The sequence below is a fragment of the Momordica charantia genome (genome assembly GCF_013281855.1).
Source record: "Momordica charantia cultivar OHB3-1 chromosome 4 unlocalized genomic scaffold, Mcharantia_2.0 BLBB01000004.1, whole genome shotgun sequence".
NCBI classification, from domain to species: domain Eukaryota; kingdom Viridiplantae; phylum Streptophyta; class Magnoliopsida; order Cucurbitales; family Cucurbitaceae; genus Momordica; species Momordica charantia.
In genome coordinates this window covers 8,320,885-8,336,413 of record NW_028275162.1, presented here as the reverse complement: position 1 = coordinate 8,336,413, position 15,529 = coordinate 8,320,885, and the positions used below count along the sequence as shown (strand labels likewise).

The window sequence follows — 15,529 nt, the reverse complement described above, 5'->3', positions numbered from 1 at the left end:
TAATGTTGCCTCCACACATTCCCCTACCATCACTTCACTCTCACTTCAAGAAAGCTCTCAAGGTTTTCGAAGAGGACAAAGAGAAGAGGAGATTCGCTGAAGCTTTTGAAGGCAGAGAACTCATTTCGAGCCGATTTCCTTCAACTCCATCTTCTTCCCTTTTATAATCATTCAATGTTGAATTCATTTTTGTTGTTTTTCTTCTATTACCTTATGGCCATGCGTAGGTAAGCTTTTATTGTAAGGGGGAAGATATTGTGAACTTATTCTTGAATTGTAAACTTTGCCTATGTTTTTAATGATGAAATATTCTGAGTTGAAGTTGTTTTTATTGTCTGATTTTCAATGTGCTTGATCAACATATTAGGACACCTTATTAACTCTTGAAAAATTGTGTTTGACTTCATCTCATGCTAGATCTACTTGAGTTAGAGTATAGACACTTAGGAATAAGACTCAGCTAGTATGGCTATAAACTGAACTGCTGAACTGCTGAACTGATATGTTCTCATTTTTGCTTTAAAACTTGAATGGCAGAAAATCTGGGAAGTCTGAGAAGACTCCATGTCTGTTTAGTCAGTATATCAACATCCTTAATGTTGTAACCAGTGATTTAAAAAGTCTGCCTAGGCGGTGGGCACAACATCTGGGCGTTCTTCATGATGAGGTGCGCAATAAGCGCGCACCTCATTTGAAGTAGTGAAGCCCATGAAGCGTGAGCTTCATGGGGTTTTTTTAATTAAAAAAATTAAAACAAAAGACCTTAAACGCAAAACCTTTGCGTTTAGTTTCTTATGTTTTCTTGCATTTAGGGTCTTCTGTTTTAAAAAAAAAATTTGAACGTGCAACGGCTGATTGTTATAATAGAACTCAGAAGATTTTATTCCTTTTTTTTTAAATTATCTTAACAATAAGTCAGCCTAATTGTTTACTTATTCTTTTCCCTCCCACCGTCTCACGCCCTTTCATTTTCTATTACTTCTCATGCACGAAAATAGCTCAAACGTCGGTCTTCAGTCTCCCTTTCTCTACAATATATTTCTTTCCCTCTCTACGGCTCTCTCTCCATATTTCTTTGCAACTTCTCCTATGGATGGATGAACATCCTAGCTCCAACGTAGCTCGTGCTTCAACCTTGCTCCAACTACATCCATAGTCTAATTTTCCACTCCAACAAAGTTACAAACAGTAAGCTCTTTGTCTCTCCCTTCTTCAATTTCTATTTCTCCAACCCAACACTATTTTCTTCAATTTCTCCAATCCAAAACAGTAAGCTACATCCCTCTAATATTCTGCTTTTTTTTCCTATTGATTACAATTTTACATAGATGTCTAATGAAGGTCCAAGAAAAGATCCGGCATGGAAGTATGCTACTGTGGCAAATCCTCAAGATTTGACTACTCTTATATGTAGTTTTTGTTCAAAAGTCACAAAAGGAAGAGTTTATAGGGTGAAACAAAACCTTGTTGGTGGTTGTAGAAATACAACCTCATGCAAAAAATCTCCAGATCATATGAAGGAAAAAATTAAAGAATACATGTCCAAGAAAAAGGAGATCAAAGAACAAAGAAATCTTATACCTGATATTGATGACGAAGATTTTGGTATAGATGATGAAGACGAGGATGATTTGACCATAACTAGTTTGAGTAAGAGGTCTTCTAGTCAAAGACCAAGTTAGACCCTAAGAAGCTAAGACAGAAAGGTCTGATTGATGCATTTTTTACCCCTAATCCAGAGTTAGTAGTTTTGAATTGAAAGAATGAGAAAGACAAACAAACGACACTCAATGAAGCTTACAAAAGGAAATGAGGGAGCGCCCAGTACAAAGAATTGCGCAATGATTTTATGATTATGGAATTCCTTTGAATGCTTGCAATTATAAAAGCTTTGCTCCTATGATTGAAGCAATAGGACAATTCGACCCTGGACTAAAAGTATCATCTTATTATGAGCTTAGAGTGTCGTTGTTGAAAAAAGAGTTAGAAGCAACACATGAATTGATGAAGAGTCACAAGGAAGAGTGGGCCAAGGCTGGATGTACTATCATGGCTGATGGATGGATCGATAGGAGAGAGAGCACATTAATTAACTTTTTAGTTAATAGTCCTAAAGGCACAATGTTTATTGAGTCCATTGATGCTTCATCTTATGTCAAGAACGGAAAGAAAATGTTTGAGCTACTCGATCATTTTGTCGAGCACATTGGAGAAGCCAATGTCGCACGTATCATTACTGATAGTGCTTCAGCAAATGTAATAGCGGATAAGAAATCAAATTCGTTGCTTCTCTTAAAATTAGTCTTATGTTAGTTAAACATTTCAAGTAGCCTAATATGTTCTCTTCTTATTTTATTTTTTTACTATGGAGATTATTAGAAGCAAAACGATAAATTTATTTTGGTCACCATGTGCTGCTCATTACTTGGAGATGTTGGAAGACATATTCTAAATCTCAAATATCTGCAACACACTAAAAAGAGGCGTGAAGATCAGTAATTTTATTTATGTTTGCCCAGGATTTTTAAATATGATGAGACAATTTACGAATCATAAGGAGTTAGTTAGGCCAGCTAAGACTCGCTTTGCCACAGCTTGCATAACATTATCAAGCATACATCATCAGAAGAATAACTTGAGAAAGATGTTTACTTCTGATGGATGGAAAAATAGCAAATGGAGAAAAGAACAACAAGGCAAGCGAGTTGTTCAGACAATATTGATGACATCATTCTGGAATACAATTGTATTTGCTCTAAAAGTATCATGCCCTTTAGTTTGAGTGCTTAGATGTGTGGATGGTGAGAAGAAGCCTCCTATGGGATATATTTATGAGGTCGTGGATAGAGCTAAGGAGGCTATTGCTAAATCTTTTATTGGTAAGGAAGACAAATACAAGGACATTTTTCAAATCATTAATCAGAGATGAGATCTTCAGTTGCATCGTCCTATGCATGTAGCAGGATATTATTTAAACCCGGAATTCTTCTACTAAAATCTTAACATTACAGAAGATGATGGAGTTGTTAATGGGATGTATGCATGTGTCACAAGAATGATCCCTTCTCCAGAAATACAAGACAAGATAATTCAAGAGTTGACCAAGTATAAGAACGCTGAAGGGATATTCAGACAACCCATGGCGGTTAGACAAAGAAATAAAAAATCTCCAAGTAATATTTAATAGTACTGATTTACTATGTTTGGTTTGTTACTCGGTTGAACATTATTGACATAGTTTAGTTCAATTTAATAGTGGAATGGTGGGATGAGTTTGGAGTTACAACTCCAAACTTGAGGAAGTTTGCTATGAGAATTCTAGGTCATATTTGTAGTGCATATGGATGTGAACGAAATTGGAGTGTTTTTAAACAGGTTAGTTCTTTATGGCAGTGAAAAATATGTTTTTAACTTATTGGTTAGAAACTTAGAATTATTGTTATAGAACTTTTTTCTTTTATACTTCGCAGCTTCATAGCAAAAGAAGGAATAAACTTGCACAACGTCGTCTAAATGATTTGGTCTTCATAAAGTATAATAGAGCATTGAAACGATGACATAACATGTGGAACACAATCGACCTATCTCTTTAAAGGATATCGATGATAGTAATGAGTGGTTGATAGGGAGAATCGATAGTGATTCTGAAGAGGATAATGATGTTGTGTTTGATGATGATTCCTTAACATGAGGTGATGTTTCGAGAGCTGTTGGAGCAGAAGAACCTGCCTATCATTCTAAAGCAAGTACGTTAAGGTGAAGAAATCAGACTACGACTGGAGCTTCTAGTTCTTCTCAATCCACACGGCCTATACCCATGCAATTAATTAATGATGATGATTATATCGAGGAGAAAGATGCAGATGACTACAAGTCTAATGATGGAGAGAATGAAAATGATGAAATTGATGGACTATTTAGTGACGATGAGTTTGATATTTAGATTTTCATTTTGAACTATCATACTTATACTAGTTTAGGACCATTTTCTTGTTTTTGTGGAGCATTGACTCTTTATGCTAAGACTTATGATGTTTTTTAATCTTATTTGGCTTTTATATGTTTTATATGCATCTATATATATTTTTATGTATTTTTATATATAGTGCGCTTCGCAAAAAAAAAAAAAAGCCCGCTCTTTTTTTTGCACCTTGCGCTTAAGCTCCAGAGGTCTATTGGGCTTTAGTGCGCCTCGAGCTTTTTAAATTACTGGCTGTAATATTTACGTGAGCCTAGAAGAAGTCACATAAACTCTTCCCCCTTACCCTTGTTACATAAGTAGTACCCCATTTGTTAAGCTCACTTTGCCTTATAACCGCTTTGATTTTGCATTATTATCTTTACTTGTTTCCTTATTCAGTGAGCACGTTATGCACTATTTTGTTTAAGTTCCATAGTTTTTCCTTATTCAATATAGATTGTAAGTTGTCTGTTTTCTAGAGTAAATATTGAAGTGTTAGTCATCAATCCCAGTGAATACGATCTTTTTATCACTTGCTACAACGGTGGTGTACGCTTGCACAAGGAAACATAAATCGTTCAACATACCTATACTTTGAAATTGGTTATAATTAAGTCCCTACCGTTAAATATTAGGTTAAATATAACAGAATTATGACATGACTGCCAACTATGATTTGGTTTATCGGGTTGGTTCAAGTTTGGGTCGGTTTAATAATTAAAAAATAAAAGAAATAAAAGTTAAAGCTCTTTCTTCTTCGGTGACCCACACGTTGTAGTCGTCGCACGAACGCCATCGTGTTCTCTTCTCCAGCGATGCAAGGTAGATCCAGCATCACTCTCTACGCCATCTCCCTCTGGATCTCTAATTCTACCTACATCTTTCATTAACTGAAGTTCTGTATTAACTCATAAACCATAGTTAGGTTGTTATTTGTAGTTTAGTTCATTTAACCAGCTTTGTTATTAATTAGAGTTAGCTTTGTTATTAATTAGAGTTAGTCAGCAACTTAATATTTTGTGTTTAGGAGTTAGTTAACCACACAATATTCTATATTTATATTTGCATAAAAAATCTGTATTTATACCTTTTGAGGGCAAATTCATTAATTAGATGAATACAATCTCTTCCTCACGCTTGACGTAAAATCTTCATCTTTATCTCCTTCATCCAAATGCTCAAGCCCCTCATGCCCATCATCGTAATCTTCAAATCCCACACTGTGTTCAACATGCTCTCCACTCAATCTGACGGTGTTTTTGCTCATTGGGAAGACATTGCATTGATGATGAATGTGGTCAGAATTGTTAAGGATTGGTTGACGATTGCATTTTTCGTGGTCAGTGATTAAGGATACGATAACGATGATCATTTTGTATGGGTATGAGCTCACATTTTTAGGGGTGACATATTATATTATAATCACTCGAAATTGCAGGCTTGATGCCGAAGGCCAAGGAGTCACAGAAGAAACTGCCGCCGAGTAAGAGAACACGAAGGAGTGAGGGTGTGCAACCGACAAGGGATAACTTAGCAACAAGCCATGGCTGGAGAAGAGAATACCTTAATTAAAATATCTTTTTCCAGATCTACCTTCCATCAATGGAGAATACAACAAAATTAAAGTTATATTTTTTTAGCAATAATCAAGTGAGAGGTAAATCTATTTTAAGAAAGTTATGTCACACATTTTATTCTTTCATTGCTATTGTTATTTTTCTTATTCAAAATACTTTTGCATGCTTTAGATTTACCAATAAATTCCTTTTTATCAAATAAGTAGCACCTTTATTAAATTAAAATATTATATTTTGGTAACTTTAGATTTGTTAAGTTATTAATTCACCATCCAACTTCACAAATATATCTCACTGTAGCTACCTTTATGGAGGAGATTACCAACACATTGTTTTCAAGTTCACTTTGATTATGATCTAAAGATGTCAAGGTTTAACTAAATTGTCTGGTTCAACTACTTTAGTAATTTAAGTGATATGAAAGGTGTGTGAATCACACCAGAAAATAATGTATCGAGAAGTTGTTCTATGAAGGATTTCCAATTTATGGAATGGGTTTGAGACTGAGATTGAAGATAGATATATTATAAATGTAAAACTACATAATAAATGTGTTTAATTTTAAAATAACATAAACAAAAAATATATATTATGTGCCTTATACGTGGTAATAAAACTAGTATCTCATAAAAATAGGAATAGATGCTATGTTTGCAATATACGAACATTATAAATAAATCAAGATACTATATAAACAACTTATTAATTTATATGAACTGTCTTCGTGCCCTAAAAATTTTAGAAATGGTAAAAATATATGGTTAAAAATAGTTCTTCCTTTGCTTGCATTCATTTTGGAAGTCCATTCAGCCTCTGTGTTTCGAGCGAATCTTTATTTAGTGACGGAAAATACTTGTCTCCTTAACTAGGAGGACCAAATCTTGTCCTCTCCACTATTGAAAAATTGACAACTCATTGTTTTTTTAAAAAATGTCCATATTTTTTAATTTCTAAGGGTCTCATATTTTTGCAATTTTAAGGGTCTGTTTGGTTGGGAACTCGGATTATGTTTTTTGCTTTCAGATTCACTAAATCAAATGGATTTAGTGAATACACGTTTGGTAGGATTTGGGAGATTCGTTTTTTAAACTGTTTTCAGATTCTGTGATCCAAATAGTAGAAATTCTAAAAACGACTTTTTTATGTTTTTAGTGTTTTAAAATTCAGAATTTGAAAATTTTAAGATACAGAATTACATTAAAAATGATAAAAACTTTGATAAATATAATGTATTCTAAATTATATAACCATGTAAAATAATAATTATACAAAATTCATAAAAGAAATGCTAATAAATTAATTAATATAAGTTTAGATTAAACTAAATATTTAGTTTGTAACTATTTCTAGTTTACAAATATATTACTAAACATGCATTGAACAATTTTTTTAAATTGAGATTCAATTACCAAATCTGCTACCAAACACATATTTGAAAACACTAAAAACAAAGAATACAACTCTGGTTTTCATTGAATCTCTTGTTTTCAAACTTCTGGTTTATGATTACCAACCAAACACACTCTAATTCTTAGTTGTCAAACATTTAATGGTGGTGACGACCAGATTGCTCCTCCTGTTAAGGAGCCAAGTACTTTCCTTTAGTAACGAAAGGTCTCTTAGAATATCAAAGTCTTTGTGGCATTAAGGTTAATTTTGATTGTAGTATAGAAGCAAAAAAGTGGTGAAATAATTAGGGAAATCTTGAGTAATGGCTACGTAAAGGACATGGTAATGAAAAATAGCCAAAGATTTCGTAATTTGTACAAATGGCCGAATTTGGATTTCCGAAAATTATGGAAGGGGAAATTTTCCATTTTTACCCCCACCCACATCCACATCACGGAGACTACCAATTGCATCATTTGACAATTAGCCCGCCCACATTTCATGAGCCACATATTCTGTTTCAAACTCAAAACTAAATCCCTAAAATCGTACGATACATAAATGGAAAATAAAATTTAAACTAATTTAGATTATGTTTCAAAATTGAATCAATCTCTCCTTCCCCAATTAGGATTTAACTCATTTGTCGATCAACCTTATTTGCTGCCTAATGGGTTTGGTGCCCTTAGCTCGTGTATTTGTAATTTATGAACAAATTATTTATTCAATAAAGAGTTATCTTATTATTTCTTTGCATTACTCGTATTCTAATAAACTAAGATCCAATGTTATTTAATGTAACTGGGAATGATATATATTTGATATACAATATATATTTAATATACAATGTATATATTTAATATACAATATATATTTAATATACACAGTATATATTTGATATACAATATATATTTGATATACAATATATTTTTGATATACAATGTATATTTTTGATATATAGTATATTTTGATATACACGTGGATAATGTTCCAGTAATAACCTAAATGGTCTATAGTACATGGATAAGACTGGGTACCTTATCTTGGTAACACTATGGATATGGCCACTTTGAAATAGTTACAAACGACTTTATCCAGGTTGTTCATGTAGAGACATGTGAGTGAAGGTATCCTATACAATGAGTTTATATAAGACCAGACCGCGAAATAATTAATCATTGGCTCTAACAGCATTAATCAATAGATTGTTATCTCATAGGATGACCAGGTAACTCGATCTTAATCTTGAACGAGTTACGGACCCCCGCCTATAAGGGATCGTACTTTGATTTGAATGGGTGAGAGTGGTCTGGGTTGCAGACTCAATAATCCTACCATTTTGGGGACGAGACCGAGTGGGGAGCTGAGAACATAACTATGTAAGATGGAATTCACTCCTTCTCGACTTTAGGGAAGTATATGAGTGTTCCTTACATGCTGACTCTGAGACTTGAACAAAAGGCCCACCCTCTTACTAGCCCGAGGGGCTTCCGGTTATTGGTCGGACCATAACTGAGTTGTTCATTATAGGAGCAGTGATATTTAAGGAGCAAGATGTAACTCAGGGGTAAAACGGTAATCTGACCTAGCTAGAGTTATGAGCACTCGTGAAGGATTGACTTATTGTTAATGGTCATACATCCATGGACACGAAAATATTCTGCAGTGAGAAAAGTGCAACTGCGGGTCTTTAGTGAAGTGACCCGCAGTTAACGAAGGTTGATTAACTCAGTTAATGAGTTTGGCTGATTAATCTCGTATCGTTGGAGCTTCTGATCTGTAGGTCCATTAAGTCCCATCGCTAGCTCACAACGGGTAAAACGAGGATAAAAAATTTGAGAAAATTTGAAATGCTCAAATTATATATCAGGGAATGTATATAATGTATATTATGATACATTATATATATAGTTTAATTTTGAATAAAGATCCAATAATTAAACTATATGTTATGAGAAATATTTAAATAGAATTCAAATAATTAATATGAATTGGATTCCTATTAAAACGATAGGTCAGATAGGTTATACCAGAGATGCATTTATATATTATTCAAATATATAGTTTTAAAATATTTAATTAAAAGTTAAATAATCAATTGTTAATTATTTATTTAATTAATATTTGGATTTAAATCAATAAATTATTAATTAAATTTATTAAATTAATGAATTATTAATTAGATTAATAATTGTTAATTGATTTAATTAATTTGTTTATTATTAAATAAAAACAAGAAGATATCCTGATGATCTTGAGATTTCTCCTCGATTCAAGATATCCTATATCCAGAAAGATAAGATATCTTAATGGTATTAGGATTTTCCCTCTCTATAAATATAATAGTAATTGAACTCTAGAGGGAGAAAAAAGGGCTAAAAATCACTCAACTCTCTTACTCTCTCAATCCCTTGCAATTGGATCTCACAATTCGAATTCTCGACCGAGAGACATAGCAAGGAAGATCAAGTGGTGTTGTCTCATTGGGATTACACGAAGAAGAGTCTTCATAGGTAAAATTTAACATTCTTCCCTGTTTTATATTATTTTGTGTTTTAAATTTCAAAAGAAATTCAAGAACGTGTTCTACTACTTCCGCTCCGTGATTCACATCCCCTTCACTGTCATCCTGTCTCGCTAATCTTCTATTATATTACATGACTCCTCTCGGTAATCTTCATCGCGCATCAGTCTTGATTTCCATGGAAATTCTCCTAGAATGAGTTAAATCCTAATCAACACTGAGTAGACAGTTTTGGCCTTAACTGGAGTTACAAAGTGCCACATGAGACTAAATTTGATGGCAGTGAGTGAGAATGAGTAGAGGAAGGATAACATCGGATCAGTCCTTCCAACCACGACATAACTTCGATAAATAATAGCGTTGACCACCATGTAAAAGACAAAAAAATGTACCAATGATCTCAAATTTCTAGGCTATGCACGGTCCACTCTTTTTTTGAAGCAAATCTACTTTTGATCTTCTTCCTACTGCTATCGCTATTTTTGGTCGTGAAAATGCAAATTTCAGAAAACATTTTAGCAATCTAAGTGGTGTGGACCATACTTTTGTCAAATTACATGGTCGGTAACTTTGTGCATACAAAACTCATAGATAGTTCCACATACAGAGTAAGTGAAAGTGTGAATTCCACTCAAATCATGCAGACGCACATGCGCAAACTCTATAGAGACTCTATAATGTGGAGCACACACCCATTCTAGATGCACCAGCATATGTCTTCTTCAAAAAATAGAAAAGCCATAAAAGAGTAACATTCCTTGTAAACTCAATAGAGACGTTGTAATTGGAAGCACATTCGATTGATGATGTTTGTAATGACCATAGGCAGGCGACAACAAACAATGATAAGTGATTGTGCGAAGACAATGTTAAGCATGAACAACGGGAGACATTATAGTCCATGTGACATAATTGATTACATTTCGAAGAAGCATGGAATCAATATTAGTTATGACAATGTGTGGAGAGGAAAGAAGAAGGCTAGCTTTAAACTCATTAAGTTGGTCACCTGAACAGTTGTTGCTCTCGTCCCGTCTTTTGCAGCCAGGCTGATCGAGAAAAATTCAGGTATCATATGTGTCTTTACTTACTCTGTCTTTATTTTGTCTATATGCATATTTACTCTATATATGTCTCCCAATATAGCTACCCCTCCATAGTTTTTAAAATAATATTTAATTTTTCAATCCTATTTTTCTACTTGTTTTCCACTTTTCTGCATTGATTTTACATTTTGTTAGGTCATTTTTCATATTCTTTTGCATCTTAAATTCCTTTTTTTAATTTCAAAGTATGCATTTAACAAATTTTATTTTTGAAATTTTGATTCACTATTTTATTTCCTAAGATCAAGTTGTAGCAAAGAGTTGTTTCGAAGGTATTTTTGCCACAAAATTTTAGGGGTAATGGTGGTACAATTTTAGCTATTTTGGTGACAGATTATATTTGCCCACATTAAATTCTAGCGTTGAACTATAACTGTCTGGTAGCCATTATTATAATACTGGATACTTTTGGTATTTTCAAGTCACACTATTTAATATAGTCATTCCTCTAGTTGCCCCAAATAATTACTTACGGTCCATACTTCTTTTCTAGCCTCTATCACAAGTTTTAGAGTTTTATTATTGGGCTTAACATCTTAACCTATTTCTAGGTATACAAGGTTCATGACATTGCAAGATTTAGAAAGCTTGTAATTTTAGCTTGGGTGAACTTGGTGGATCAAAACAAATACAAAGACTAAATCTTTTTTAAATTGGTGCATATAACTAGCATAACAAAAAAAAATTATAATTACATGTTATTTAAAAAAGTTAAAATAACAAATCTTAAACTAACAAAAATCTAAAACCACTTAGTTGAAAAAAAAACACATGCAATAATATGCAAAATCCAAAATCAAATCAAATTAAATCAAGGATTAAAAAAATTAAAAATAAAAATAAAAGAATTGAAAAAAAAATTGAATACGAAAGGAAAAAAAAGACTAAAAATTAATATTTAAGTTTGAGAAATGCCAGTTGTATCATAAGAAACATAATTTCAATTTAGATTTTAGAAATCGAAAATGTAAGAAGATTTGTTTTCTGAAACTATCTAGAAAATCATTTGAATGTAAATGGAATGACAAAAAAAAAAAAAACAGATATTCGGGTATCTTTAAGGATTGGTTTTCATGAGAATCCAATATTTTTACTGGATGAACATCTAAATTCTCACGTTTGTTTGATAGGAATGTAAGATACTTGAACATCTCAAGATACTCGTGTATGATGTCTATAGAGGCATCTAGTGTGCTTTAGATTGTTCTTAAACATGGATTTTCAAGATTTCCACGAGGGTATCTTTTTTTACATTTTGCCATTCATTCTTTTTTTTTTTAATATTTTTTTATTTCATTAATTTTCCTTATTTTTATTTTTAATTTTATAAATTTAAAAAAAATAATATACTCATTTAAACAACTTTATACAATTAGGTATATTTATATATTACATTTACCTATCAAATAAACTTCATTAAAATTATATAATATCTCCATTTATTTTTAATATTTTGAAGGAATTATTATTAATAATATTCACTATTTTAAATATATAATTTTAGAGCAACATTTTTTTTTTGTAACGATCAACATATTTTTTTTCTTAAGAAAATATATTTTGATAATATGACAAATAAATTTCACCCAAGATAATATTAATTATATAATTATCTTTTTGAAAAAAATATTAAAGTTGAAAATGAAAATTTTATTTAATATTAATCATTTTTTTTAAGAAAATCTTATACTAATATGAATTAATTTGTATACAAAATAACAAACAAAAGTTAACATATATATATATATAATTAATACAGAAAATAAAATAAAATATCAAATTATAAAACAAATCTATTATATAAATATAAATTATATTAAATTAATGTATAAATTATATGAATATTCACAAGGTTATTCTTAGGACCGTATATTAATTTAAAACATTCCTTAGAATAAATCTAGCAAAACAAATATAGATATCCAAATATTACATATATCCTTATAAATTATCCTACAAACAAACATCACTGTCTAATTATTTTATTTTTAGTCTCGTGTTTATGAAAAGAAAGCCTGTAAAACACTATTTTCATCGATGTTTACATATATATATATATATGTTCATCAATGTGTGTGTATATATATCAACATTTTAAAAATGTGTTTTCAAAATCAAAATCAAATTTAAAACTAAAAAAAAGTTTTTATATTTTTAAATTTGAGTGAGAATTCTAATGTATTTTAATGAAAGGTAGAAATATGCTTCAGAAATTGTGACAACAAAACGTAATTTTCTAAATAGAAAACTAAAATCTAAATGGTTATGAAATGAAAACTTATTATTATTATTGTTGCGCCTCTTCTTAAAACCATTAATACTATTAAAATATTCCAACTCCACAGGGACTAGTGTCTTTTAAAATTAATTTTGTAAATTACTTAAAGCAAACGAGTTTGAGATAAAAATTTGGTGAATATGTTGGGAAACACACAATTTAAAAACATAAGGATTAAAAAAAATCAACCTCCTACTAAGATTTAGTTCTAAAAAGATGAATTACACCTACCAAACGTGCTCGTAATTATGCTCAATTTATGCAAACTAATTCAACTCCTATTCCATACCTTTTTCGGTTTGTTTAGAAGCTTAGGCTAGCGTTTACATATGTCTATAAAACTCAAGAATCCTAAACAAATCAAATTTCAACTTACGTTTAATGGGTAAGAGAGTCTATGTCTAGGATATTGTTTTATTTCTTATTTTTAAGTAACTTCCCGTTTTACCTTGATGAGATCCGTTTGACTCTAAACTTTTCAGAATTAAAATCAAACTAACGTGATTTAACAAGTGACCAACATGAAAATCAACTGGATAAATTATATCAATCAAGATAAGAAAAAGTAGTGTAATACGTCGTGCTCACTAATAGATGCAATTTAAAATAGATGAACTAAACCATTTGTAGGAGGATTGAAGAAATAATTTAGCTACTCATGGAAGTAAAAGAATTGAAATAACAAAAGAATGCATTTCATTAGAATTTGAAAGAAAAAACAAAATTGGAACAAAAAAACAAAATTGGAACAAATTGAATTGCAATAAAATAAACAAAGAATAATTGCAGAAAAATTAATTGAAGAACAAAACTTAAATGCTAAAATAAAAACTCAAAAACAAAAGTTGATAACAAAGTAGAAAGGGAGAACAAAAGCATGAAAATGAAGTGTCTTGAGATGATCCTTGGGCTTCAATTTATAGGCTTGGAGGAAGTAACAAGTTGAAGAATTATGGATGTAGCTGCAGCATTGTGAAGCTGAATCTTTCAAACTAATGTCGCTGGCACATTCTGATGATAAATCTTCAATTTTCTTTACAAAGTAAACATGTTTATACCAATCAGCCTTCATTTACCTATAACTAAATACCTAAATCCTTAATCACAAAATATGCACATTTTCCCTAAATTATATGCATGAACATACATTTTCCATCCTAAATAACCCTCCACCAAACATGCAAACCTATTCTTTTATTATTTTACATTTTGACTTGTCTTATTTCTTGTTTTAATTTTTAATATTAGTATAACAGCTCGTGGGAGTAGGAATTCGAACCTACGATTTCTTGACAAGAGATATACGACTTGCACTCCTGTTGTCTTACTTTTATTTGCAATTAGAATAAAATTTAATAGATATAATATAAAAAGATATAGCATATATTTGAAAAATATAATTCATTAAATAAAAGGTAATTATATTAGGTAGCAAAATTATTTTATATATTTTAAAAAATGTCACCCTCTTTTTAAATTTGCAAAATATAGCAAAATGTTATAATTGTTAGGTTGAAATGTTTCATTATTCTAATTGTACCATTCTCTTTTTTTTTTTTTTTTCCAGATCGCACGCGCATTCTTCCTCTTCACGTTGAGAATTTTCTTCGTTGGCTCTCCTTTGCTCGACAGCTTCAACTCGCCTTGAGATTGTTCATCGTTAGCTTCCTTCGTCCTTTTCGCCAATGTAGCGACATATTGCCCTAGATTCTGTGCTGAATTCCGATCAAGTTGCATAATCGAAAACCCTAGGTTTTACTAATTTGAAGTTTAGAAGGTGAATTGGAAGAGTGAGAGAGCGAATCGAAGGTCAATTACCAAAGAGGGAGATGCTTTGGTCTTGAAATCGGACATTCAGGAGCAAGACAAGAGTGAGATTAAGAGAGAGTAAAGAGAAATTGAGAAATTAGTACCTGAATCTTGAGGAATTTTGGTCACTTGCTGTCCTTCGGCCATGTGGACTGAAATGAAGTGAAACTCGACGCTTTTTCTCGAGAATCTTGAGAAATTCTGGCTACTTCTGTCATTTTATCCTTCTTGTAGGGCACAACAACAGAGAAGATATTGATCTTAGTGGATTTGTGCTCTAAATCCACCGGGACAGATAATTTTCTAAGCTGAGAATTTTCTGGGGAATTATATAGAACATATATTAGTGGTAAACCATAGATATATCAAGTCGTACGTATATATGCAGTAGACCTATGGTAAATCATATAATGATATCATAAGTTATATAAGTAGATATCATAGTTATATCAATATCAGAAGTAAATCAGTTGTGTATATTAGTACTACATCAGTAGCATATCAAATGTATATCAAGTATATATATGATATATATCAGTAGTAAATCAATAAAATGGTAAATTATATAATCATATAAGAAGTTACATCAATAGATATTAGTTGTATAACAATGGTATACCAGTTATATTCTATCAAGTATATATCAGTATTATATCAGTGGTAAATCATATAATCATATAAGAAGTTATATCAGTAGATTTTGTAGTTATATTGGTGGTATATCAGTTGTATTTCAGTGGTACATCAGTGATACATTAGTTGTATATTAGTGATACATCAGTGGTATATCAGAAATATATCAAATATATATCAGACATATATGAGTGCTTCCATGGTAAATATGACCTTTTTACAATTTGGCCTCCGTTTTTTTTTTCTTTTTGA

General features: G+C 31.3%; 1 long non-coding RNA gene and 1 pseudogene across 2 annotated transcripts; one reads left to right on the top strand and one right to left on the bottom strand.

Moving 5' to 3' along the window:
• The first annotated feature begins 1,328 nt into the window (after positions 1–1,328).
• On the top strand, positions 1,329–3,943 carry LOC148211729 (uncharacterized; annotated as a pseudogene).
• A 9,571-nt stretch (positions 3,944–13,514) lies between these two features.
• LOC111024310 (uncharacterized) lies at positions 13,515–15,124 on the bottom strand. Of its 2 annotated transcripts, none has more exons than XR_015790192.1 (2): positions 14,749–15,124; positions 13,515–14,593 (listed from the first exon to the last, which is right to left on the bottom strand). It is a non-coding gene; the product is annotated as an uncharacterized LOC111024310 (long non-coding RNA). The 2 variants fall into 2 exon arrangements; XR_002603308.2 differs by having other exon boundaries at positions 13,515–14,545.
• Positions 15,125–15,529: the final 405 nt, after the last annotated feature.